The sequence below is a fragment of the Gopherus flavomarginatus genome, chromosome 3 (assembly GCF_025201925.1).
Source record: "Gopherus flavomarginatus isolate rGopFla2 chromosome 3, rGopFla2.mat.asm, whole genome shotgun sequence".
Taxonomy (NCBI): domain Eukaryota; kingdom Metazoa; phylum Chordata; order Testudines; family Testudinidae; genus Gopherus; species Gopherus flavomarginatus.
Genome location: NC_066619.1, coordinates 83,581,534 through 83,606,672, shown reverse-complemented (window position 1 = coordinate 83,606,672; position 25,139 = coordinate 83,581,534). Strand labels below are relative to the sequence as shown.

Here is a 25,139-nt window from a genome sequence, read left to right as displayed (position 1 = left end):
TAAGATGAACGGTGCTAGTCTTTTTAATCTCTCCTAATTTGGAGGCTATTCCATACCTCCGATCATTTTTGTTGTGCCATTCTCTGTACCTTTCCAATTCTAATACATCTCTACCTTGATGCAACGTGACCCGATATAACATGGGTTCGCATGTAGCGCGGTAACCCCGGGGCTCCGGCAGCGGGGCTTGGGTGGAGCTTTAAAGGGCTCAGAGGTCTGGCTGCTGTGAGGAGCCCTGGACCCTTTAAATCACCATCGGAGCCCTGCCGCCACTATCCCGGGGCTGCAGCAGCGCAGCTTGGGTGGCGATTTAAAGGGTCTGGGGCTCCCTGCAGCCAGAGCCCTGGGCTCTTTAAATCACCCTGGAGCTCTGCTGCCACTACCCCGATATAATGGGGTTTCACCTATATCATGGTAGGGATTTTTGGCTCCCGAGGACCGCATTATATCAGGGTAGAGGTGTATATCTTTTTGGAAGGGAGGCGACCAGAACTGCCTGCTGTATTCAAAAAATGGGCATACCTTGGATTTAGATAGTGGAATTATTATATATTCTGTCCTATTATTTATCTCGTGATAAATTAAACAGTAATATATCAGTTTGTTCCAAAACCTCCTCTACTGACACCTCCATCTAGGATAGTCTCTCAGATTTGTCACCTAAAAAGGATGTCTCAGGTGTAGGAACCTCCCTCACATCCTCTGCAGTGAGGAACAATACAAATAATTCTTTTAGCTTTTCCTTGTCTTCCATGAGTGATCCTTTAGCATCTGGATTGACCAGCAGGCTTCCTTCTTCTGGTGTACTTAAACATTTTTTTGCTGTTAGTTTTTCAGTTGCTAGCTGGTTGCTCTTCAAATTCTTTTTTGGCCTGCCTAATTATACTTTTATACATGACTTGCCAGAGTTTATGTTCCTTTCTATTTTCCTCAGTAGGATTTGACTTTCAATTTTTAGAAGATTTTTTTTTTGGCTCTAACTAACTGACTCCTTTACTCTGTTTAGCCATTGTGGCAGTTTTTGGTCCTCTTACTACTGTTTTTTATTAATTATATTATATTATATTATTATTATTTGGGGTATACAGATAGTTTGAGCATCTATTGTGGGTTTTCTAAAAAGTTTCCATGCAGTTTGCAGGCATTTCACTCATGATGGTTTCTTTTAATTTTCATTTAACTAGCTTCCTCATTTTTGTGTAGTTCCCCTTTTTGAAGCTGCATGCTATTGTGGTGGGTTTCTTTCATATTTCCCCCCTACAAGGATATTGCATTTAATTACATTATTATCAATATTACTGAGTGGGTTAGTTATATTCTCTACTTGGACCAGATCGTGTGTGCCAATTAAAACTAAACCAAGAACTGCTTCTCCCTATGTGAGTTCCAGGGTTAGCTGCTCCAAGGAACAGTCATTAATGGTGTCTAGAAATTTTCATCTCTGTATCCCATCCTGAGGTGAAATGTACATAGTCGTTTTGGGGATAGTTGAAATCCCCCATTATTATTGGGTTTTCTGTTTCTGATGCCTTGATAATCTCCCTGAGCATTTCACCATCACTGCCACCATACTGGTCAGGTGGCTGGTGGCTAGTCAGTATATTCCTACTGCTATACTCTTATTATTCAAGCATGGAATTTCTATCCATAGCCATTCGAAGGCAGAGTGAATCATTTAGATTTTTTACTATATTTCACTCTCTTTCTTAAACACATAGTGACACTCCCCCATCAATATGGCCTACTCTATCAATCCTATATATTTTGTACCCTGGCATTATCATGTCCCATTGATTATCATCACGAATCTCTGGTGGTCAGTATTTTGACCTGTAGGGCTGACATATGGCCCCACACTGTCAAGATTGAATAGATGTTGGAAACCACTCAGAGAAAGCACTCTGAATGACTGAAAACATCAAAGGGTACTAATTCAAGTGGAATGAAGTTTTAACTAGACAGGTCCCACTCTCTCAAACAGTCACACACTCTCTAAGATGGTATGGTCATCTTCTTCAAATGCTTATCAGCTTGCCTGTATGATTCATCTTCGACTTAGACTCCATAGAAGCAAGATGGAAAAGAGCCCTGGAAGACCTAAAATAGGATGGTTGGACAGCATCAGATACTTGCCCCTCACAGATATCCTATCCCATAACGTGTCCGATTTGGCTCAGGGCAGAACATCATGGAGGCTCACAATACATTTAGTGGCTGCTATGCTGTCCAAGTAACAGCTATGAGAACTATCCAACCTAATCAAATATGAGGCCCATAAGAATGCTCCTTGGGTTCTAATCCCCATCAATTCTTTGTGATCTCATTTGAAGTTAAGTGTGCTTAGCACATCACAGTAGAGTCTCAGCACCTTGCAAAACTAGTTTCTGAAGGAAGACATTCCAAGCAGCATGGTGTGAAATTGCTGTACATAATGCCTAAAATAAAACACAAGTTTTACATAAAAGGGTTAACAAAACTGATGTGAATAGAAATGATGTCATGGAATAGTTCTGAATGTCATTAAAAACAGCTCTATAAATATATATTTTGAATATGTACCTGAGATGTTTAAACCCCTAATGCAACCACTTTGTGCTAGTGCATCAGAATGAAGGCCAGAAAGTAAGTGACCAGGCTAGTTTCACTGTGCAAGCTAGTGCCAAAAGCAACAGCATACATACAATTGAAAGAATTTTAAAGCCAATAATTTGTTACAAAAAAACCCAAAAGAAATAAAAATTTCAAAGATGTGATTTTTATACTGACAGCAAAAACATATTAAACAGTTATTTTAAAACATTTGAGGATAATCTTAGCCTTCATTCTCACATTAATTTAAATATTAACAAAACAGGAATGTGAAAAACACAGAAAACTAAATAGAGACATCAAAGGAAAATGTATTTGAATTAAAAAATAAGTATAAACAGAATTTTAGACAAAGCATATGCTGCATACCATAAATACCAGAGTCTTCAGGGGCAACAAGACAATTTATTGCTGTCAAAAATAATTCATTTAATTAATTGAGGGTCATGAAACACCTGGACCATCTGTCAATGTTAGTTTGAATTAGATATGAATATTAATAAATCTGTTTTATTGTGGACACAAAAGAAATTTGCATATAATAATTTAATTGGACAATTTATTAGAGGCTCATTGCCAGAAACATACTTCAAATGCTGTTTAGAATTCATGAAAAGTGCCATGAAACCAGATCCAGTCTACTGAAGGTTAAAATCCCCTACCATGCGTTGATGATTTTGGTACCACAATGAATTTTCTTCCCCATCTGTTATTGACATGTAGCTAAACAATTAGGCTGAAAAGGAAACAGACATTATTGCCTGCCTGGATTTCATGACTACATTTATTCCTGAAAGATTTACACTGGAAGATCCCTATTACTTTGCATGTTTTTTTTAAAAAAAATCTACTTCTGTTCATTAATAAACACTAAATAAATTGCTCTCTGTATTATGCGGTGTCAGAAGTTAGCATGGAAGAAAAAGAAAACGTACAGATATTATTGGAAGGGAGTAAGAAATTATTTCTCCCCTCCCCCGCCCTGCAGTGTGAAGGAGATGTCGTAACTCCTGGGAGGCTGAGCTACTGTAGACAGCAGCTGTATTTGAAGATTACAATCTAGCTTGTTCACTATACTATATAAGCACTCATTTGACCTTTGTACTCTTAGTGTAATTGTAGAGACAGAATGCCTAACAGCAAACACCAGCAGTGTGTTCTATGGCTGCCACGCAAGTAACTGCACAAGTACAGCAAGCTACCTTTAGATATGTGCATATTTTAACACTGTATTTTAGGTTATTATATATAGTGTGATCAGTGCCGAAAACCACATAAACTAGCACACTGTCGGTGTAGCTCAACTGATGGCAACTGCAAATCTGAAGCTAGAGATGGCCTCAGTGTTTTTGGATGGGCCACTATCACTATATCCTGAGTTAGGTAAACAAGAGGATTCACTGGGACACACCTCGAACATAATGGGCTCATTTTATATGAGGAATGAGCCTGTGTGAGGAGAAATCTTTAGGTCGCTCTACTACCCACATAGCCTCTTGTTTGAGAAAAAGAAGTGTCCAGCAGTTTCAGTTGGAAAAGGGCTAACAACTTACTTCAATAATAAAAAAAGTTTAACATGTCTTTATGTTTCTGGTTTCTTCAGATCAGGGCAGGGCCCCAGCTGTTGCATTTTTAAGGTCTAAAATCTGGTTTTATTCTTATCCGGCAATTATGGATTGAAGTGTGCATGACATCAGAACATAGGTTACAGTGCAATGCAAATACTCAAGTGAGATACTAAAATCCATTCCCTTTTGGGTAATCTAAAGTCCTTCACTAATACACACTCAAGTCTGGATTGGTGGCTCGTATAGCTTAGTAAAAGAATAATAGCTGCCATGTTACCTCAATATAAAAGTAACTTTCCCTAGTACAGTAAATTGGAAACAAGCTAGCTATTGAATCCCGCCACAAAAGGATTTCACACACAGTAACAATATAGAACTCCAAGATAAAATCTTCTAAGAAAGATACAAAATACTGTTTTAAAAAATTAGATCCTTTCTCAACTATATTTTTACTAGACAGAGACTCCAGCATACCTTGGGCAAGAACAGCCTACAGAACATCACCCTTTACCTATTTTTACTTGCTAATTACACAAACTGAAATTGGATAAAACACTTTTTTAAATGTCTTCCTAAACTACATATAGACAAAAAAGTTAGACTGAAGTATTCCTGTTAAATTACAATATCTCCCTATGTATAATGTAAATATAGCTAAATCAGGATTTGATGAGTTAGATCATTTCCAGCACTGTATGTAAAATACATGCACTTTTGCTTGCACATATGATTTTATTTTGTAAGATATCAGCTTAAAGGCACAGCACAGCAGTCCTATTGCATTACTGAACAAGATACCAAACAACAAGTACGGCACTGGCTTCCAGCAAGTGGAGAATTTTAATGCAAGTTAATGTGATCTTTCCCAGAAATAGTGCCCTTAGGGTTGATGCTGTCCATACTATTCTCAAGTATCCCGGAAAGACTCTACATGGAGTGGCACTGGAATTCACTATGGAGAGACATAATGTTATTCATAACTGAATAGTTGGAAAGAGAAGAAAATCCTTAGGAATAAAATGTGGCAAGGGAACAAAAAGGGGGGGGGGGCAGAAGAGGGGGGGGTTTCTTGTTTTTAAATAAATCAAATATCAAAATGTCTATGGCCTGGTCTACCCGGGGGGGGGAGGGTAAGAGGAGGGTGAGAAATCGATCTAAGTTACGCAACTTCATCTATGTGAATAACGTAGCTGAAATCTACATACCGTGGTACTTCATTGCGGTAAGTTGATGGCTGATGCTCTACCGTCACCTGCACCTCTTGCCCTGGTGGAGTACCAGAGTCGACGGGAAAGCGCTGTGCATCGATCCAGCGGGTAATCGAGACAAGCTCTTAGATTCACTCTAAACTAAAATGCATGTTTTAATATTCACTCCAGGAGATTCCTTTCCCATTCCCCCCTCCCCATGCACAAAACCACACATGAGAAATGCAGATGACAGAGGTTTATTTCAGTTTGGAGTGCAAGCTGGATATTTTGCACTCATTGATTTTGACGGTCTTTCACTTGGCAGTCAAGCAGGCACACATAGATGGAAGTTCTGTTGAAGATTTTCCATATTACAAGAACGATGCTCTGTAGTTAAGTAATGCTGAACATGGATCCTCTCTCTGAGCTGTTTTCTGCAAGCTCTTCACTATACAGACTCCACATTCTTCCATTCGGCTTGCTTGTGTGTATCTAAACAGGGCTGCCAAAGGTCACACATCTCTCATGAGAGTCCTGTATTTGGCAACCATGTCTGCATTCCCGCAACCCAGTTGGGAAGTCATGCATCCAGCTGTGGTGCAGCTCCTCCTGTGGTTACTAGATGCACTAAGGAGTCTGGCTTCAAGAAGCCAGGTGGCATGTCTGCCTATACTGTGACTGCTCTTCTTGCTGGATTCAAGCAGAAAATGAAGACCAGCAATAGGTGGTTGTGAGTTAGCTGGTGGAGACAGAAGATGGAGGAGTTCAATGTTAGCTCCAGGTTCCCCATGTAGAACAGATAAATGAAATTGTCACTTTATTAATGTAACTTCTGTTCATCATTCACTACACTTGCCTATACTGTAACTTCTGTTCCATATTGTAATTCAAACCCCATTTTAAAACACTCACTCCATTTTGTAAAAGCTTCCTCCAACCTTCATTTTTGCAAACCCTGCTGTAATCTTATTAGTTTAGTTTAGATGTGTGAATGAGGTATGTATGAATGATGGAATCAACCTCCAGCCCCAGCCTGTCCTGATGAGATAAAGTTCAAATACCAACGGCTGAAGACCTAGACAACAGCCCTAAACAAAGTAAGAAGCATCCACCCTAAAAAGAAAAGGACAACAGAACAACAGAAGGAAGATCAAAGCCAGGTTCAAGGCTGAAAGTCACGCCTGCAATTGATGAGTGATCAATCTAAACCCAGAGGCAGCGTGACACAGCAAGACCTATAGACTTTGAATCCAAACTAAAAGCCTATAAAAAAGAAGGGTGAGATGAGAGACTCTGGGTAACATTCTGCTGCCAACATGGAAGAACGTCGTTGCCTGCCCAACAGAGATCCAGCTCAGCCTTGTGCCCAGCTTTCCTGGCCAGTTAGCTGCCACAAGCTACGAACCCAAGCTGCAAAATCAAGCCATGAACTTAAGCTATCTTCAGGACTGGTAACTATGCAGCAGCTGCAGAACACCTGATGAATGTGGATGTGTGTGTGTGAGTGTGTATAGGTATTGGGTATAATGTGAATGTGTGTGTGTGTATAGGTATTGGGTATAATGTGTGTGTGTAAGAATTAAGCATAAATCAAATTGTTATCATAATAAATGTGGCATCTTTGCCTTGTCCCCTTTAATAAGATCCTGCTGGTTTTTACTGGTCTAATATAATTGGTATAACACCCAGATGCACTCCAGCGAAACCTATGCTCCTAGAGCTTGCCTCTGCTCCCCTTGCCAGACCCCAACCCCAGAAAGGCAACACACTCGCTGTCCCCAGTCAGGCCCAAGGCCCTTAGTGAGACCCCAGGTCATGGGCCACCATCCATTCCCCTAGCATCAAAGACACGGTGAAGTGGACTTCAGCATAAGCTAGCAATAGGAGTATGTACCTGTATGCCTGTGCAGCCTGCACTGAAGCCTGTGATACCACATCTTCACTGCTATTTTTAGCCCTGACAGCTAAATTAAAGCTAGCACCAATGTACCAGCCTGTTGTGCAATCACATCTCCAACTGCAGTTCACATACAACCTTAAATAGACCCCAGCCTCCCTCCCAAACAGAACTCACCTACCCCAGCAGTTTCAGACCTAAGAGCACCCAGCATTTCCACCTCACAACCCATTTATCCCAGCACTCACCCACCCCAACAGCATCCAGCTACCCCTAGATGGCCTTAGTCCCCTCCATCATCCAAAAGCACCCACCAACCATCCATCCAGTTCTCTAACCCAGACAACTTCCAGCATCCTACCACAAATGCCCTTACGGCATATCTGCACAACAACTGTGAGGGTGCTTCCCAGCACGAGTAGAAAAATGTGCTAATTCTGCTCAAACTAGCATGCTAAAAGTAGCAAGTATGTACCCTACAGCTTGGGTGGCTGTACTCTGGTGCTCACCAGAGCCAATGCCTATGCCATCGCAGCCACACTGCTAATTTTTGTATGCTAGCTCAAATGAAGTTAGTGCATATCTGTCTCTCCATGCTGCGAAGTATCAGAGGGGTAGCCATGTTAGTCTGGATCTGTAAAAGCAGCAAAGAATCCTGTGGCACCTTATAGACTAACAGACGTTTTGGAGCATGAGCTTTCGTGGGTGAATACCCACTTCTTCAGATGCATGTGGTGGAAATTTCCAGGGGCAGGTATATATATGCTAGCAAGCAAGCTAGAGATAACGAGGTCAGTTCAATCAGGGAGGATGAGGCCCTGTTCTAGCAGTTGAGGTGTGAAAACCAAGAGAGGAGAAACTGGTTCTGTAGTTGGTAAGCCATTCACAGTCTTTGTTCAATCCTGAGCTGATGGTGTCAAATTTGCAGATGAACTGAAACTCAGCAGTTTCTCTTTGAAGTCTGGACTTCTCTTTGAAGCTTCAGTTGCTGAGCTTCAGTTCATCTGCAAATTTGACACCATCAGCTCAGGATTGAACAAAGATTGTGAATGGCTTACCAACTACAGAACCAGTTTCTCCTCTCTTGGTTTTCACACCTCAACTGCTAGAACAGGGCCTCATCCTCCCTGATTGAACTGACCTCGTTATCTCTAGCTTGCTTGCTAGCATATATATACCTGCCCCTGGAAATTTCCACCACATGCATCTGAAGAAGTGGGTATTCACCCACGAAAGCTCATGCTCCAAAACGTCTGTTAGTCTATAAGATGCCACAGGATTCTTTGATGCTGCGAAGCACACTCTCAGCCACTGTATTGACATACCCTATCACCCCTTCCCATCTACTCATGCATCCCTGATCTGACACAGCTTTATGATTGCCAAATTCTGAGCAGCTCCATATCTTTCATCCACCACTGCTTGGGGCAGAATGTATTGATCATAAGCTTAAAGTTTGCGTTACACAAATTAGTTCATTAAATAATCTGCACTTAATGTCACATGAAGCTATACAAAACTTTGCACCTATGTCTTATGACGACACTTGTAAGATTTATCAGATAAGTTTTTTCTTCAACTATGGTCCATTTTCTGTAATTACCGTCTGTGGAGTTCAGAGACATAGCAAACAAGGAATAGTGTACTTCAAAACAGTAGAAGTTGTGGCATCTTCAAATGACACTACTTATAATGGGTTGTTTGAGCAACTTTCTATGATTAGGCACCTGTATTTTCCCAAGCCCAATAAATCAACTTCAGCTTTGTCTAATGGAACTGCACACTTGCTCCACCATTTCAGCAATATCACTGCACATAGATGACCGGAATGTGACTTCCCCAGATCTTCCATTTGAATTAGTTATTCCAGGAGTGCCATCAGTGTATTCTCTCCAGTATTTTCCTTCTCGTCACTCAGAGAACTACTATTGGGTTTATATTTAAACAAGTAAGGAGAGCCAAGGAGTAGTGGAGAGGTTGTTTCTCTGTATGACAGTAGGAGGAAGGAGACTATCTGCTGCATAGAGGAGGCTGGTTGAGGTGTATGATATTAGGTTCTGGAGTGAGGGAACAGCTGGGAGTTCCAAGGAGAGAGAACTATTTGCAGAGGCAAAACTCTATCCTTGCCCAAACAGGCAGCACATGGCAAGAGCCTGCTGGGTCTCTTTTCATTGAATTCTGTAGACCTGCAGAGCTTGTACATGCTGAATAACTCCCTTCTTCTCTGATAGCACTAGATGTTTTCGTTATGAAGAGACTTTGGCACAGCACACATAAGGAAAATACTTTGACAGGGAAAAGAGCAAGTTCAATGGTATTTTTCAGTAAAAAAGGAAGGATGGATCACGTAACTTATAAAAGCAATAATGGGAGGGAAACACATTGCTAAATACTTGGCTTTGATAAGGTTATGCACTGCAAGATGGCCCCACTGCAAGATGAGATTATTGAGGTTTAACAGCCAATGGATTACTCACAGGTACTCATCAGGCACTAGGTTATAAAAGCTATATTTGAACACCATCAACCAATTGCATTTTAACCTCAGGTGCCAAAAACTCCTTGCCAATATGCGAATTCTTCTATGCCGCTGCTAAATAAGCAGAAGGGAAATAGGGCAAAAAAACCCCATACTCATGCACATTTAAAGGTCATACTTTAACTGCCATGTTTAGGAGACAGCATTGTTCTCGTTAAGATACAACTCATTTACACAGCTCCTGCATGGAACAGTGCAGAGTTTTGTTAACTACTCCTTGTGTTGAGGAGACCTTTAAGCTTTTCCTACTGCTGTCCTTAGGACATGGGCTAGGCACCTGGGATCTTGTTATGGTAGATGGCGATGCATTTCCCTGCTGACTCATGTTAGCTTCCTAGTGTAATTCACTCAGTCAGTCCCTCAATCAGTCCCTTTGACTCAGGTTCATCTCTCAAAATCTTTTGCACAGAATAGAGATAACCCTTTGTGTTTTAACAAATAATTTTGTCTGAAGGTTATTGAAATATTCAGAGTAATGGGGATAAACATATAATAAGACTAGGAAATTTGTAGCATAAATAGTAGGAGAAGAAAAACCAGGTCACCCATGATAGAATGAGAGGTATATATGACAAAAGGAAAGAATGGCAGAGTTGGAAAAGTATGCTATGCAGAAGAGGGCAGGGACTTATCTGAACAGTGAGACAGAGGCAGAGGAAGCTCTAATCACAGAAGGTTTCTAGTGAAAGGACTTAAAAATATGGAGGGTACAAAAAATAATGTAGAAGAGTGTTAAAGAGTTTAGTTTCAGGAAGTGGCTAAACAGGCCTTTGTGAAAACAGAGTTTGGTTTTTAGGACATACAATGATCAGACAAGAGAGAACACAGAGGAAAGAACTAGATGAATAAAGGAGAGACAGGGAGACTGGGGGGAGATAGAAGAAACTGGAAGAGACATACAAAGGAGCATAGGAATGGTTCTCTCAAAAACCACAGAGTTGGAACATACAAATATATTAAAAAACAAAGCAAATAAAACTTTGGAATATGATTTCCCTAGAACTGAGAGAGCTAATAGAGTCAACCAACTGTATAAAGAAGGGCTAAGATAGCTGGCTCGGATCTATAGCAAGCAATCCAGAAATGAGGTTCAGCACCCCGGTTTTGCCCATTGAGTCAAAGACTGAAGTAGACTGCAAGAATAGGTCATAGATACACTAGTGCAGGGGTGGCCAACCTGAGCCTGAGAAGGAGCCAGAATTTACCAATGTACATTGCCAAAGGGCCACAGTAATTCGTCAGCAGCCCCCCATCAGCTCACCGCTCTGCTCCCAGCACCTCTGCTGATCAGCACCTCCCCATCAGCTGTTTTGTGGTCTGCAGGAGGCTGGGTGGGGAGGGGCGGGGGGGGGAAGGGGAGCGGAGCATAGGGTGACCAGACAGCAAGTGTGAAAAATCGGGACAGGGGTGGGGAGGTAATAGGCTTCTATATAAGAAAAAGCCGCAAATAGCGGGACTGTCCCTATAAAATTGGGACATCTGGTCACCCTAGAAGAGTGAGGGCATAGCAGGTGCAGGGGAGGGGGCAGGAAGGGGTGGAGTGGGGGCAGGGCCTGTGGCAGAGCCAGGGATTGAGCAGTGAGCACCCCCCCAGCACATTGGAAAGTTGGCGCCTGTAGCTCCAGCCCCGGAATCGGTGCCTATACAAGGAGCCATATACTAACTTCTGAAGAGCCACTTGTGGCTCCAGAGCCACAGGTTGGTCACCCCTGCACTAGTGGGTTACATGGGGGAAAGGAACTGCAATGGGTTAATGTTTGGGAGGTTTGTTTAACTTTTAATACATTACTATGCATTTTGAAACTTGCACTATGTAACAGACAGTAATCACAATATATTTATTTATGGACCTTTCTCCACACAGACACTGTTAGATTATTGCCAAACGCAGTCAAGTTGAATGATAAGGATGTGCATTTTATAACAATTCTCTGGAGTGGGGTAACCTCCAGATAGGTGGACACCATAACAATAACTTAAGTGTTTTTTTTAAGATGTAAGGAATGACTGGTAGAACATTTAATTGTTGATTAAATGCTACAGTACTGTTGGGCAGCAAGCCTGTAGTTAACAGCCACCACACTGGGCTCGGCAGGTACTCAACAAATTAAATATAAAAGCATACTAAATCCTGGAATTTGCTTAGGGAGACTTGCATTTTCACAGGAACCTCAGTTTTAGCTGAGATTTCAGTTGCATGGCTGGATACCTTCTTAGACATTGGCTATGATGTGAATTCCATAACTAGCCATTTAGGGACAAGGGGAACTTTCTTTGGCTCTGACACCGAAATCAGATCTGTTGGTCTGGATCCCCGCACCTATGCAGAGCCCAAGTGAAATTAGTAGGGTAGGGGTTATGTTAGTAAATCTGATTGCAGAACTGATTACTCTTTCTTCTTCCTTAATATGCTCACTGCAGAATCTGGCTCCTGATACGTAATAAAACCCTTAGTGTAGTGCACACCTTAAAGAGCATAGAGTTTATATTGCTGGGAGACCCTTAACTATTCATATTGTAAGCTAATGCATTTAAAACAGTGAATAATGCTGCATTAATATTTTGGGGGGAAGGGGTAATGTAATATTTTTAAACCTATAGCAGATGTGCTATTGTTTTCCTCTTAAAAGGGAAAAACAGGCTAAGTACGATACTAAATGATTTAGCATAACATGTACATAAGCTGTAATGTTCAAGACCTTGATGTCAGCAAGGGAATACAGAACAAGCAGAACCAACTTTATACAGTGATATTTTATATAAATCATAGGTATGAGACCCAGGCTGGTACAAATCATCCTCTGATTATAGTTCAGAAGCCTACAGGAGTCATGTTGGTGGTCTCAGACAAGCTCCTACTGGACAATTTAATTCACAAAACCACCACCATAACTGCATTTTTTTAATAGTCTTAGCAAGAAGGCCAGAAGGTTAATGGGTGTGCAAATCAGACTACCCTTTCAACTCTTCTGGTGGTTATTCCAGGTAAAGGCTGAGGCACATTTGTTTAAGTGTTTACAGAGTACTTTACAGGTATACCACCCTGCCCACTTAGTAGTAATATAATTAATTATCAGTAATCATAGGTATTAGCATTTGTGAAGCACTTTGAAGTTGTACCTAGGCAGAAAACTTCATTCAGGGCTAATAATTCAGAACATTTCACAACACTAAACATCACAAAAAGCAGTAATCTAACAAAAATTTAACCTTTGCAAAGTGTTATCTTTTACAATGTTAGCATAACGCATAAACCTGTCAACCTGACGTCTGCTCAGACAGTCATTCTGCTACTCAGTCCATAATAGTGTAAAAGCCATATCAGCTCATTTGAAAAGGTTCAACAACAAGCAGTTTGTCAAAGCAAAGATGACAAAATGTGAAACAAGATAGGAAATGAGATACAGAGTCCCTTAAAGAGTGCAACAGCATACCAATTAGCAGTGTGCTGTTACAGCAGAAATAGCCACTCTTTTAGAGAAGTGAAATACAGAACATCACAAGTCTGAGCAAAACACCACAAGTTTCAATATATTGTGTGACAAACTTCAAGATATTGTTAACAAACATAATAGGGTTCTGACTGAAATGTATTAGTGCAGGAAGAAAATAGAATTCCCAAATGAATTGTTTTCTATCTGCATATCAACTAATCCCTCCCCCTAATCTACTGAGAAAAAAAGTCACATAATGCAGCGTTTAATAAACCAATAGTTTTTATACAGATTTGGAAAAAATCAAACCGATTCAATTGAAGCATATCATGTTATGTCTAAACCACTCGAGCCACTCCGGTCTAAAATAATTTTTGCAGTTATGTTTTCTGTATACGTATGGCCCTACCAAATTCACGGCTGTGAAAAAACGTGTCACAGACCACGAAATCAGACCTCCCCCATGAAATTTAGCTACTTGAGGGGAAAGGGCAGGTCTAGGGATGCCCCATGTCTGGGGCTCCAGTTGTGGGCCCAGCCAGCCTTAGCAGGGATGGGACTTCCTCTTGCCCTGCCTGCTCCTTTGGGCAGAGAGGGCTGATCAGACCCACCTCTGGGTGCCCTTCTGGGTGCAGGGAGCTCCAGGGCTGCTGCCTTCAGAGCTGGGCTGAAGGCAGCACAGAAGTGAAGGTGACAATCCCACAACTCCCCTACAACAGCTTTGCGACCCCCTACAACCACAACACGGCAAAATTTCAGCTATAAAAATCTGAAAACATGAAATTGACTAAGTTTTTAAATCCTATACCATGAAATTGACCAAAACGGACCTTGACTTTGATAGAGCCTTATGCATATGGTACTAGCTTTAAAATGCAGTTCTACCTACCTATAAATAAATAAATAAAGTAAGTCTTAAGCCAGTTCCAACACCAAAGTGTCCAAGTACAAATTATTCATTTAACTGAGGACTCCAATCAGTCAGCTTTGTTTTTTGTTGTTGCTTTTATTAAAAAGACCAACCACCAGACATTTCAGTTTACCCACAAAAGAGAGGACTAACAAGGTAAGATGGCAAGATAAAACAATAAAGCATTATAAAATAAATAATCAGTTGTCTGCAGAAAGTTGCATCAACAAAGTGTAAGTAATTGTAAAACATGAAATCAAGGGTTAATTCTGCACCTGCCAGGGTGGATATGATTTAAATCACTAGTGATGAAAGACTCGATTTAATCATGGATTTCTACTCAAAAGTGCTTCTTGTTCGTTGTTATAACCTTAATACATATTCTTCACAACTCAGATAGATGAGACCCAAATTGGGTCTCTTTTATGGCCTGCTGCCTTAATAGGTTTTCCCTTCTAGTGAGAGAATGGTATGATAGATCTCAAATCAATGAAGGTTACACTCAGAAAGACCTCAAGACTTTCGGAATATGATGCTCAAACAGTTTCATTTTTGTTTCTACTGCCTGTCTTTCCCTTCTCACATTTATTTCCAGAATTCTTCTCCTTGTCCAGATCTGTTCCGTCCCCAACAATCTTCTATTCACTGAACTTTTTGAAAAACTTTTCACTTTTAGAGAGAGGTAAGGGATTGACTGTGTGTACACAAATTTGCAGAGGGACAATAGGGTTGAAGTCTGTTATTTCTCTCCTCTATATATTATTTATTTTAAAACATTGTTATCTCCGGAGACACAAATCCACAGTTTGAGAACTGCAAAACTAAGAATCTCTGATGGTATTTTCTAGATTTAGCACTGAATCCCATTGGGTAGATAGAAAAAGATTAACCTAAATAATCTATACAGAAGCCCCTGGAACCCCATAAGATTGGGTCCCTAGTCCATGAACTGTTGGAACTCGTTTACAAAACTTTTCTTTAAAACATTTCATGAATATATTGTCTCTTCCTATAGAATTAGAATTTATAATCTCTATTCCATGAGGAGACAGCTTTGAGCTATAATGTACCTTAATTAAAACGATCTTTATATAGGTTTTTTCCTCAAAAAGCATTTTATCAAAATAATCCGATTTAAATTTAAAAAACTGGATTATTTTTTAAATCATTGATTTTTATCCACTCTGATCTGCTGAATAATGACAGTTCTTAATGCATAAAACATCCCAGTCCTGTTCTCACTGAAATTAATAGCAAAACCCTGTCAATGGTGGTTGTATCAGGCCTCAAGCGAGCACTTTTAAAATGACTTTCTTCAAGAGGCCTAAAGAAATTAATGTACTCAAAATATGTATTTGAAAACCAGTTTTTAGAAATCCTTGCCAGTGTATCAGGATCTCTATGTGGGGGGTAGGTATCCCTTTCAGAAGGCTTAAATAATACTGCATTGTATTTCCCAGCAGGGAGCTGAGGCTCATGCAACAGATTAGGCATGATAGGTGTAATTCTATTAAAAGCCATCAAAATTCAGATAGTTTCAACATTTTTAAGAGGTAAATTCCAACATTATAGAATTTACTTTTAAAAAACACTTTCAGACTTTGAAACCACTGAATCAAATAGTTTCAAATAGGACCTGAATATTCTCAGTCCTAATCTGCCTCAAAATGGAATTTTATTTTCCTTTCTCAAGTAAAAGAAATACTCATCCTGATCGATTTTCACGTTTTGCTCAATGTCACATGACATTGAGAATTAACAGACTATATGGCACAAACACCACCAGCAAGGGAAATCTGACAGCGTTGCGTCCAGGGCCGGTGCATGGATGTTTCGCACCCTAGGCGCCCTACCCCGTCCCCAAGCCCCCACCCTGAGGCGCCCCCCCCGCGTCAGCTCCCCCCCTCCATCTTGAGGCACCCTCCCCGCAGCAGCTCCCCACCCCCCATCTTTCGCCCTGAGGCACACCCCGCGCCCCAGCTCACGCCTCCTCCCTGTGCACGCTGTCGCTGCTTCACTTCTCCTGCCTCCCAGGCTTGCAGCACCTAAGCTGATTGGTGCCGCAAGCCTCAGAAGTGGGAGAAGTGAAGCAGCTCACCCCGCCCCGCCTCTTCCCTGAGCCCCGTCGCTGCTTCACTTCTCCCACCTCCCAGGCTTGCGGTGCCAATCAGCTTAGGTGCCGCAGGCCTGGGAGGCGGGAGAAGTGAAGCAGCAACAGCGTGCTCGGGGAGGAGATGGGGCAGGGGTGAGCTGGGGTGGGGAGTTCCCCTGCATGCCGCTCCCCCTTTACTTGCTGCAGGCGACCCTCCCCGTGCTCCCCTGCCCCAGCTCCCTCCGCCTAAAGGCCAGTAGCGACCAGAGCGGCCGAAGATCTGGCCGCCGCCCAAATCCTAGTGCTCTAGGCGACCGCCTAGGTTGCCTAAATGGTTGCACCAGCCCTGGTTGGGTCTCAAAAGTTCAATGAGGTCAGTCTTGAAGTCACTGTGTACTTTTATCCAACTCAAATTAAAATCTAAATGTATTTGGCATACTTTTTACACTGCAGAAATCCAGTGTGTGCACTACCCTACTTTTACAAGTATTTGACCTTAAACGACAAAAAAGGAAACTCTAAATGAAGTCTGCCAGTCCATTCTTAGCTCACTCCACTGTGCAAAGATACTGCAGTAGTTTAAAAACAGGTTTTAATCTTACATCAGTGCTGCAGGGCCCATCTCATCCTGTTGTGCCTAAAGGGTAAAGAAGCCTTTTTACTTTTGTACTCGCCCCTCCTCCCTCTGTTTTGGTGAAATAATATGTAAGTTTTTAAAGAAATTTCTCTTCTTTTAGAAGGATCCCCTCAGAACTCTATTGCTCTGTCATTGGAAACCTATTTTCAAAAGTAGCATCTTTACCTGGAACTGGTAGAAACAATCAGATCAGGGCAAAGCCTACATTAACTAATGAATTTTCATTCCTATTTGACCTAAGAAACTAAAATCAATTAAAAGCAAGCATCAGCATGTAGTACAAATAACCCCCAGCACGTCTGCTTCAAATCACACAAATGCCCAAACAAAGCCTCTGTTCTAATATAAAACTTGCACATGTTAGAACTGGCAGGTGCTCAGAATTCAATATATTTGAGGAGTCTCAACACGTGTGGAGAAACATGGTTTTAGAAACAAATCAATATTTAAAGTAAAAATAATAAAGTCACGTCCTTTAACAAAAAAATTAGCAAGAATAGGAAACCAGTACATCTAATATGTGATCATTAAACTGTCTCACTCAACCAGTGTATGATGGGGTCTTTAATAAATCAGCAGCTAAAAAATTGCTCCATTGCATGAACAGATTCACAGCTTCCAAGAACTGAAACCTGTTTTCATGAGATTAAGCCTTTCATAGTCATCACTTTTCAAATTTACTCTTATGGAGGACAGATTTAACTTTGTAAAAAATAACTGAGCTCCATGTTTTTTCAATGAAGGAAAACCATTTTAAGCAACTAAAACAAAACGAACACCTCTACTAAAAATGCACCAAACTGTGAGTTTAACACATACCGTTGCTCAAATGGCTCTGTAGATGATAAAACTACTTCCAGAAAATTTGATGTGCAAGTTTTGCAGATACCAAATTCAGAACCTTAAGAGCTAAGACTGAGACTTAACCCACACAAAATTTATCCAGATTTGTAAGTAGTGCTGGAAGCTCTCCTACAAAGCACATTGGTGGGGTATTGAATCCTGATATGCAGAGATTCCTTCTGGAGATCAACAACCCAGTTTGTTCTTGCCTCTCCAATGAGATTGGCTACAAAAATTCAACATATTGGTTGTTTTCTAATGTGATTACCTGTCAAATAAGAAATGGATTGGGACTGTTGTACCAATTATATTAGACCAGTAAAAATGAGCAGGATCTTATTAAAGGGGACAAGGCAAAGATGCCACATTTATTATGATAACAATTTATGACTAATAACTAATATCTTAATTCTTATACACACACATTATACCTATTACCTATACACACACACACACACACACTCACATTATAATACCTAATACCTATACGCACACACATACACACGTTCACACACACACACCCACATTCATCAGGTGTTCTGCAGCTGCTGCATAGTTACCAGTCCTGAAGATAGCTTAAGTTCATGGCTTGATTTTGCAGCTTGGGTTCGTAGCTTGTGGCAGCTAACTGGCCAGGAAAGCTGGGCACAAGGCTGAGCTGGATCTCTGTTGGGCAGGCACCGATGTTCTTCCATGTTGGCAGCAAAACGTTACCCAGAGTTTCTCATCTCACCCTTCTTTTTTATAGGCTTTTAGTTTTGGATTCAAAGTCTATAGGTCTTGCTGTGTCATGCTGCCTCTGGGTTTAGATTGATCACCCATCAATTGCAGGCGTGACTTTCAGCCTTGAACCTGGCTTTGATCTTCCTTCTGTTGTCCTTTTCTTTTTAGGGTGGATGCTTCTTACTTTGTTTAGGGCTGTTGTCTAGGTCTTCAGCCGTTGGTATTTGAACTTTATCTCATCAGGACAGGCTGGGGCTGGAGGTTGATTCCATCATTCATACATACCTCATTCACACATCTAAACTAAACTAATAAGATTACAGCAGGGTTTGCAAAAATGAAGGTTGGAGGAAGCTTTTACAAAATGGAGTGAGTGTTTTAAAATGGGATTTGAATTACAATATGGGACAGAAGTTACAGTATAGGCAAGTGTAGTGAATGGTAAACAGAAGTTACATTAATAAAGTGACAATTGAAAACAATTTCATTTATCAGTTCTACAACTCCCTACGCATTCTCTCACGCCACCCAATATGCAAGTCAATAAAATATAGTCTGGATTTGAACCAGTATGAAGGCTAGCCCAACCTCTACAGAAAGATACATTACTTTTAATATTAAACTGGAATTATTTCTTAGACTCATTTTGGAGTTTCAGGTTAATTTTTATTATTATTTTTAAAACATGACATACATTCTGCTTTCACTGACACACACAGTATTCACTAATGGAGACAAGCTGATGTCGGCGACATAGGTAGATGATATAGTGGGTAAAACATTCACCGTTGTTAGAAATTGGAGAATAAAAATGGTGGTGGAGGGGAGAGATAGCATGGACCTTGTGATTCAGGACTCATTCCATACTCAATGCAATGATAGTATGCATAAAGTTTCTTGACATACCTACAAAGCAAGAATCTAAAACATGTCAGGATGTGATCTGGCAGGATTTCAACAGATGATGAGCTGCTACAACTGTAGCCTTTTTAATATGCAGCTCCAGTTTTGAAGACATCCTTTTCTATGCCAAGGTGTCTTAGACCTCTCTACGATGTTCTCAGAGCTGCAGTAAACAAACGACTTTTGTTTACCAGTCTCACTAAGTTTTGATATGTCATTGTCAAAATAAAGAAAAAAAGCCAACCAATACTCTCATCTCTTTGATTTTGTGAGCAGATTAGCTGCCAGGTCACAATAAATCAGATACAGGGATTTGTGTTTTGTTTTTTTAAGGCCATTAGCAGCACTGGCTGTATCATATTATTAATTAAGCCCAAAGAGCCACATACTTCAAAGAACTGACAGTTTCTAGTGGCAGTGAACACATGTAATATACTAAAGTCAGCTTCTGGCTTTACCATGCTTCCCACACAAACATTACCATGGTGATGTACACCATTTGTTGCCTGGAATTTTGGAGTAGCACTGTATCTAAAATGCCCTTAGTATCTTTGATTAGATGTGAATACAAATTAGGTTACATTTAAAGAGACAATATGAGTCACAAACATTTGATAAATACTGTCCTAGGACAGAACACACTGATTAAAATATCTTTTAAATTTGATCTACCTGAGCATAAGCAATCCTCTACCCCACCTTTCCAGTTACGGGGGGGGGGGGGGGGGGGGGGGGGGGGGGGGGGGGAGAAGAGGGGAGGGAAATTAAAAATCCAAATAGAGGGAATCTGGTATGAAGAAAAGCATCCAAATTATTCTCCGGTCCTCCTGAGTGTAATAATCACCCTTATTATTTTATTAGAAATGCCAGTACTTGAACTGTAGCATAATGCATTTTCTTCTACCAATTCTTTAGACTTGTTTGCTCCAGAAAATGGATTCTCTGAGCAATATAAATTGAACACAATTATTGGAATTTCCAAATAATATTACGTTGCTCAACGCCAAAACAACAAGACTATCTAATCATAGATTATTAGGGTTGGAAGGGACCTCAAGAGATCATCTAGTCCAACCCCGTGCTCAAAGCAGAACCAGTCCTCAAATGGTCCCCTCAAGGATTGAACTCACAACCCTGGGTTTAGCAGGCCAATGCTCAAACCACTGTGTGTTGCTTGGTTGGCATAGTCTTTAACCAGATAAATACATTTGTTTGAATTGTAAGTTGTCTGTCTAGGTTGCGAGTTCCATGGAACAGGGAACATTCTTCCTCAGCATTTTGTACTTTGCGGGAAATAAAGACAGACAACAAGCCAGTGGCCTGCCAGCTACGTATGCAAGTCCTGTCCAGCTGTGCATTGTCTGACTGGTGGTCCGAAGGCCAGATCTGGCTTGCAGGACAATTCTATCTGGCCCCCAAAGGATCGCACAGCATGACCTCACATGCACCATACATGTGAGGTCACATCACATGAAGGATACTGTTTTGGACCACCTAAGGCAGTCAAATGAACTGTTTCATACCCTACTATAACTGTCACGCCATGACACGGCACCCAGCAGACGTGTGTGTGTGGGGGGAACCTAGAATATTCACCACCCTGGCACAGAGTATAGGCCATGAATCTGTGTATAACACTCCACAATTTCTCTTATCCATCAATGCTACCAAAATTGCATCAAATAAGGCTCTGATCTTGCAAACATTTACATGTGTTTAACTTTCTGCATATGCATCATCCAAATGAAGTTAGAATTGAGGGCTGAAGTCAATGGGAATTTGCCATCAACTTCAATTTGGCTACAAATTTTACAAGAGGTACTTAAGCATGTGAGTTGTCCCATTTAAATCAATGGGAGTTGGTCAGGAAGGACTATGGAAGAAAAACTGTGCACTGAAATCTTAGATATTAAGACAAGATTGTGCCTGCATATACAGGGGGGTAGGTGTGAGGGCTACAGAGTTTCCTTAGAATCCTAATTTCTTAGCATCCTTGTCCAGTAGCCAGGTCCAATGGCACAATTGTGAACTAGTGCATGGTGAGCCCACCCTGCAGCCAGTTAAATTAAGCAGCAGTACTGGTGTACAACCCCTCCAAATCCACCTCAGTGCAGGCTTAAATCCACTAACTAGCCCTAATATTCAGAAGCTTTACCTGCTACAAGATAGCTGTTTTACTTCTGAGCTTTCTTCCTTGTCAAACAAACGACCTTTATGTCAACAAAGCCAGAGGCAACTGAGTTTTATCTCTGTAAACAGAGTACGGCCATAATAATAAAGAAAGAAAGAAAGAAAAATAATTTAATATTGAAATAAAGGAGCCTGATGAAACATAGCAGGCCCTGCTTGTACTACTGAAAAAGTCCACACCACATGCAGATCAGGGTGAATAAAAATCAGTGATTTTAAAAAAATCTGATTTTTTTAAATTTAAATCAGATTTTTTTTGATAAAATGCTTTTTGAGGAAAAAACCTATCTAAAGATGGTTTTAATTAAGATATATTATAGCTCAAAGCTATCTCATCACGGAATAGGGATTATAAATTCTAATTCTATAGGATGAGACAATACATTCATGTAATGTTTAAGAAAAGTTTTGTAAATGAGTTCCAACAGTTCATGGATTTAGGGACTTAATTTTATGGGGTTCCAGGGGCTTCTGTATAGATTATTCAGGTTAATTTTTCTATCTATCCAATGGGACTCAGTGCTCAGTCTGGAAGATATCATCACAGATGCTTAGTTTCGCAGTTCTCAAACTGTGGATTTGTGTCTCCAGAGATAACATGCTTGTTAACAGCAAAAATGTTTTTAAATAAATAATATATAAAGGAGAGAAATAACAGACCTCAACCCTATTGTCCCTCTGCAAATTTGTGTACACACAGTCAATCCGTTACCTCTCTCTAAAAATTAAAAGTTTCAAAAAGTTCAGTGATTAGAAGACTGTTGGGGGTGGAACAAATCTGGACAAGGAAAAGAATTCTGGAAATAAACGTGAGAAGGGAGGTACAGGCAGTAGAAACAAAAGTGAAACTGTTTAAGCAGCATGTTCCAGAAGTCTTGAGGTCTTTCTGAGCGTAGCCTTCATTGATTTGAGATCCACAATACCATCCTCTCACTAGAAGTGAAAACCTATAAAGGCAGCAGGCCATAAAAGAGACCCAGTTTGGGAATAAGAATCGTTCAAGAAATATATGTTTGCTGATGATGTTTTAAAGAAAGTCACACCAGTGAACTTGTGGAAGCACTTGGATTCAGAGACTGTTGAAGTGATAATCTCACTTTTAACAGTAGTAGCTTCCTCTGCCGCCGTAGAAAGAATATTTTCTTCCTTTGGACTAATTTATTCCAAGTTGACAAATCGTTTGGGACCTGAAAAGCAGGAAAGCTTGTTTTTGTTTTCCAGATTATGAACAAAACAGGAAAATGAAGGTGAAACAACTGAGTGAGCTGCAGAAGCCAATATTTTAAGTTTCTCATGTTGACCTGGATGATATAGTCAATTTAATTTGTTTTTATTTCATTTAAAGTATTTTAGTTAAAAACAATTTTAACAAAAAAGAACCTGATTTTAAAAAACTTGAAGGTTTAACTAAATTAAAGGATTCATATGCTTGTTTTGTTAAAATATTATGTTTGTTGTTGAAGAAAAAATCCAGAATACATAACGTTTTATTTAACTAAAACAATTTAAATGTCTGTCTGGTGATGTTCTCCTCCTAATACAGCATGGCAAGAAAATCCTTCAAATATTAATGATTAACCTGTTCAATTGGAGATCACCTCCCAATGACTTCATAAATATCTGCTTCAATTACCCTTGCTAATGAAATAACCAAACAATCATTCATTTTCTGATATAGCTGTAAAACTAATCTGGAAATTTCTCAAAATAAAATCACTTTAAAAATGTATTGCATGGACCTTCTAAAAATGAAACCTATATCTATCTCTGAGTTGTGAAGAATATGTATTAAGTTATAACAACCATCAAGAATGCACTTTTATGTAGAAATCCATGATTAAATTGAGTCTTCCTGACTAGTGATTTATATCAAATCCACTGATTGATTCAGAGAAGTAGTGCATTGCCTGAACACTATCTTAAAATGCAATTAAAAAAATAAAATTTAAATAGTAACTAGAGTTACTGACCTACAGCTTCTTCTACCACCCCACAGACCTCTCCAATGTTTATGGTGTCTTATTAGAATCACTCCCTTACAGAAACGTAAGTATTGTTTTCTGTATCCAGTAATAAGCAGTACTGATTTCAAGACACCATATACGCATTAATGTATACTTGTGTATGATACACTGAACAGTATTCATAGGAAATATCAGAGCTAAATATGATTATTTAAAAAGTCTAGTTATAGGTAATTTCAGCAAATATGTACAGTATTTGAATCTACATTTTGTTCTGTTGCAGGTCAGTGTCTCAAGTGTCTTCCTCAAAATGATCTCAGATGAACTACTAAGTGAAACACCTGCGTTTGCCCTCTGCTGGTGGCATTACTTCCATTCTGGACCACGCAATCTGTTTCCAATGTTGAAGTACTCAAGACCATTCTTTACCCCCAGAATACTGATTTTCCTTATGGTCACATTTTTAATGTCTCACGGGATACAAAATATTTTTGCTAAGAACTCAGAGTAGAAAAGAGTTAGAAAAGGACTGACATGCTACATCTAAAAGATATCCAAATATCTAAAATATATTACCTCATCCACCTTATCACCCTACAGCTCTGCAAGATTCCACTCTCTCACACTGTTAATTGAAGGAAATGGACCATACTAGTCAGCAATTGACTGTAAAGTTGTATGAAAAAGCTGTATTTGGAATACATGTAAAAAGGAGCCATTCCTTTAGCAAGCGGTGCCTGATAGAGAATAGCCGTATCACAGAATGCCGAGAGAGAGAGAGAGAGAGAGAGAGCGCGCGCAACGGAGTGAGAGAGAGAGAGAGAGAGAGAATGTTATCAATTAGCGCAAGAAGTTATTGGATACAAACTGGGAGATAAAGGAACCCACATAAATAATGAAGTGTCCCACATGGAATAATTCAACATTTAACAGCCCAAAGGTTTTGACAAGGAAGTTAGTTCCATTTGACTTAAGTGCAGTGATTGTGCAAGACTTAATCTGCCCCAAAACCTGGTGTCAAAAAAGGAGGGGGGAAAGCACTTACTAGAAAAAAGTGACCTCAAAACACTGAAGCCAAGCAAAAGGGAAAGGAAAGAATTATTTTGATAAAACAAAGTGCACAAAAAGGCAAGTCTATAAATTAAAACAGAGGAAGTTCTAACAGTTTCTGAGATAGCTATAGCTAGAAAATTGCTGATTTTGCTCAAAATATAGTGAAAGTGGACAATTAAGATTTTTGTGACACCACATTTTCTACTTTGTTAAAGGCTTCATACAGTTTACAGATTTGAATTGTTATGGATATAATGCTTGCTTTCTGTAAAGTTCAAAGCAAATGCAAGCTGAGAACCATTTTAAAAAGTGTAAATATTTCTTCAAGCAATGCCTTGTTAAAAAAAATATATAAAACACTGAAATGCTTAGCAAATGAAGGTGCAGTGTGCTAAGCAGTTATTCACTACACAAATTGCTTTCTGGTTTTGGACCCTGTTTTAGACACACATGGAACAAACGGTTCTTTGTTCTGATCTAAACAGTTACAGATCATTAGAAATAGTATCCCTGCTTGCTTTTTAAACTACTACAAGTACTTGGCTGGGAAGACAGATCATTACATACAATTTTTATCATTAGGTTTCATCTTAAGATATGAGAAGCC

The 25,139-nt window shown here is 39.9% G+C and overlaps 1 protein-coding gene across 2 annotated transcripts in view; it reads right to left on the bottom strand.

Moving 5' to 3' along the window:
- The window catches only part of CDC42SE2 (CDC42 small effector 2), a 127,903-nt gene that overhangs the window by 94,927 nt on the left and 7,837 nt on the right, over positions 1-25,139 (bottom strand). Inside the window, exon 1 of one of the 2 annotated variants that reach the window (XM_050946059.1) lies at positions 19,998-20,052. The exons of the other annotated variant lie outside the window; for it this stretch is intronic. The gene's annotated coding sequence lies outside the window, so the exon portion shown is untranslated. Of the gene's footprint in view, positions 1-19,997; positions 20,053-25,139 lie in introns of those variants that run through there. 2 annotated transcript variants of the gene reach the window in all.